The sequence below is a fragment of the Misgurnus anguillicaudatus genome, chromosome 21 (genome assembly GCF_027580225.2).
Source record: "Misgurnus anguillicaudatus chromosome 21, ASM2758022v2, whole genome shotgun sequence".
NCBI classification, from domain to species: Eukaryota; Metazoa; Chordata; class Actinopteri; order Cypriniformes; family Cobitidae; genus Misgurnus; species Misgurnus anguillicaudatus.
In genome coordinates this window covers 15,442,501-15,445,000 of record NC_073357.2, presented here as the reverse complement: position 1 = coordinate 15,445,000, position 2,500 = coordinate 15,442,501, and the positions used below count along the sequence as shown (strand labels likewise).

Sequence of the window (2,500 nt, the reverse complement as noted above, 5' to 3'; positions counted from 1 at the left end):
GCCATCGGCGAACGCTTACAGAAAGGATGCATTTCTGGAAAAAAATTATATGAATAAATAATTAATTAAATGCTTACAGCACCTGGTATTCCCAGGCGGTCTCCCATCCAAGTACTAACCAGGCCCGACCCTGCTTGGCTTCCGAGATCAGACGAGAGCGGGCGTGCTCAGGGTGGTGTGGCCGTAAGCGAGCGCTGACTCGATTCGAGAGCCACTTCAAGACTAATGTGGCAACGCCATGCCATCGGCGAACGCTTACAGAAAGGATGCATTTCTGGAACAAAATTATATGAATAAATAATTAAATAATTAATTAAATAAAGAATTAAATGCTTACAGCACCTGGTATTCCCAGGCGGTCTCCCATCCAAGTACTAACCAGGCCCGACCCTGCTTGGCTTCCGAGATCAGACGAGAGCGGGCGTGCTCAGGGTGGTGTGGCCGTAAGCGAGCGCTGACTCGATTCGAGAGCCACTTCAAGACTAATGTGGCAACGCCATGCCATCGGCGAACGCTTACAGAAAGGATGCATTTCTGGAAAAAAATTATATGAATAAATAATTAAATAATTAATTAAATAAAGAATTAAATGCTTACAGCACCTGGTATTCCCAGGCGGTCTCCCATCCAAGTACTAACCAGGCCCGACCCTGCTTGGCTTCCGAGATCAGACGAGAGCGGGCGTGCTCAGGGTGGTGTGGCCGTAAGCGAGCGCTGATTCGATTCGAGAGCCACTTCAAGACTAATGTGGCAACGCCATGCCATCGGCGAACGCTTACAGAAAGGATGCATTCTGGAAAAAAATTATATGAATAAATAATTAAATAATTAATTAAATAAAGAATTAAATGCTTACAGCACCTGGTATTCCCAGGCGGTCTCCCATCCAAGTACTAACTAGGCCCGACCCTGCTTGGCTTCCGAGATCAGACGAGAGCGGGCGTGCTCAGGGTGGTGTGGCCGTAAGCGAGCGCTGATTCGATTCGAGAGCCACTTCAAGACTAATGTGGCAACGCCATGCCATCGGCGAACGCTTACAGAAAGGATGCATTTCTGGAAAAAAATTATATGAATAAATAATTAAATAATTAATTAAATGCTTACAGCACCTGGGATTCCCAGGCGGTCTCCCATCCAAGTACTAACCAGGCCCGACCCTGCTTGGCTTCCGAGATCAGACGAGAGCGGGCGTGCTCAGGGTGGTGTGGCCGTAAGCGAGCGCTGACTCGATTCGAGAGCCACTTCAAGACTAATGTGGCAACGCCATGCCATCGGCGAACGCTTACAGAAAGGATGCATTTCTGGAAAAAAATTATATGAATAAATAATTAAATAATTAATTAAATAAAGAATTAAATGCTTACAGCACCTGGTATTCCCAGGCGGTCTCCCATCCAAGTACTAACCAGGCCCGACCCTGCTTGGCTTCCGAGATCAGACGAGAGCGGGCGTGCTCAGGGTGGTGTGGCCGTAAGCGAGCGCTGACTCGATTCGAGAGCCACTTCAAGACTAATGTGGCAACGCCATGCCATCGGCGAACGCTTACAGAAAGGATGCATTTCTGGAAAAAATTATATGAATAAATAATTAAATAATTAATTAAATGCTTACAGCACCTGGTATTCCCAGGCGGTCTCCCATCCAAGTACTAACCAGGCCCGACCCTGCTTGGCTTCCGAGATCAGACGAGAGCGGGCGTGCTCAGGGTGGTGTGGCCGTAAGCGAGCGCTGACTCGATTCGAGAGCCACTTCAAGACTAATGTGGCAACGCCATGCCATCGGCGAACGCTTACAGAAAGGATGCATTTCTGGAAAAAAATTATATGAATAAATAATTAAATAATTAATTAAATGCTTACAGCACCTGGTATTCCCAGGCGGTCTCCAATCCAAGTACTAACCAGGCCCGACCCTGCTTGGCTTCCGAGATCAGACGAGAGCGGGCGTGCTCAGGGTGGTGTGGCCGTAAGCGAGCGCTGACTCGATTCGAGAGCCACTTCAAGACTAATGTGGCAACGCCATGCCATCGGCGAACGCTTACAGAAAGGATGCATTTCTGGAAAAAAATTATATGAATAAATAATTAAATAATTAATTAAATGCTTACAGCACCTGGTATTCCCAGGCGGTCTCCCATCCAAGTACTAACCAGGCCCGACCCTGCTTGGCTTCCGAGATCAGACGAGAGCGGGCGTGCTCAGGGTGGTGTGGCCGTAAGCGAGCGCTGATTCGATTCGAGAGCCACTTCAAGACTAATGTGGCAACGCCATGCCATCGGCGAACGCTGACAGAAAGGATGCATTTCTGGAAAAAAATTATATGAATAAATAATTAAATAATTAATTAAATAAAAAATTAAATGCTTACAGCACCTGGTATTCCCAGGCGGTCTCCCATCCAAGTACTAACCAGGCCCGACCCTGCTTGGCTTCCGAGATCAGACGAGAGCGGGCGTGCTCAGGGTGGTGTGGCCGTAAGCGAGCGCTGACTCGATTCGAGA

The 2,500-nt window shown here is 47.9% G+C and overlaps 9 non-coding genes and 1 pseudogene across 9 annotated transcripts; all 10 read right to left on the bottom strand.

The window, feature by feature from the left end:
• Positions 1-70: 70 nt before the first annotated feature.
• Positions 71-189, bottom strand: LOC129418728 (5S ribosomal RNA). Its single transcript, XR_008636221.1, has one exon. It is a non-coding gene; the product is annotated as a 5S ribosomal RNA (ribosomal RNA).
• Positions 190-330: 141 nt separating this feature from the next.
• Positions 331-449, bottom strand: LOC141355395 (5S ribosomal RNA). The gene has a single exon (XR_012361826.1). It is a non-coding gene; the product is annotated as a 5S ribosomal RNA (ribosomal RNA).
• A 141-nt stretch (positions 450-590) lies between these two features.
• Positions 591-709, bottom strand: LOC141355394 (5S ribosomal RNA). The gene has a single exon (XR_012361825.1). It is a non-coding gene; the product is annotated as a 5S ribosomal RNA (ribosomal RNA).
• Positions 710-849: 140 nt separating this feature from the next.
• Positions 850-968, bottom strand: LOC141358277 (5S ribosomal RNA). The gene has a single exon (XR_012364766.1). It is a non-coding gene; the product is annotated as a 5S ribosomal RNA (ribosomal RNA).
• Positions 969-1,097: 129 nt separating this feature from the next.
• On the bottom strand, positions 1,098-1,216 carry LOC141357117 (5S ribosomal RNA). The gene has a single exon (XR_012363596.1). It is a non-coding gene; the product is annotated as a 5S ribosomal RNA (ribosomal RNA).
• A 141-nt stretch (positions 1,217-1,357) lies between these two features.
• LOC141355393 (5S ribosomal RNA) lies at positions 1,358-1,476 on the bottom strand. The gene has a single exon (XR_012361824.1). It is a non-coding gene; the product is annotated as a 5S ribosomal RNA (ribosomal RNA).
• A 128-nt stretch (positions 1,477-1,604) lies between these two features.
• Positions 1,605-1,723, bottom strand: LOC141355392 (5S ribosomal RNA). The gene has a single exon (XR_012361823.1). It is a non-coding gene; the product is annotated as a 5S ribosomal RNA (ribosomal RNA).
• Positions 1,724-1,852: 129 nt separating this feature from the next.
• On the bottom strand, positions 1,853-1,971 carry LOC141353687 (5S ribosomal RNA; annotated as a pseudogene).
• A 129-nt stretch (positions 1,972-2,100) lies between these two features.
• LOC141355391 (5S ribosomal RNA) lies at positions 2,101-2,219 on the bottom strand. Its single transcript, XR_012361822.1, has one exon. It is a non-coding gene; the product is annotated as a 5S ribosomal RNA (ribosomal RNA).
• A 141-nt stretch (positions 2,220-2,360) lies between these two features.
• Positions 2,361-2,479, bottom strand: LOC141355390 (5S ribosomal RNA). Its single transcript, XR_012361821.1, has one exon. It is a non-coding gene; the product is annotated as a 5S ribosomal RNA (ribosomal RNA).
• Positions 2,480-2,500: the final 21 nt, after the last annotated feature.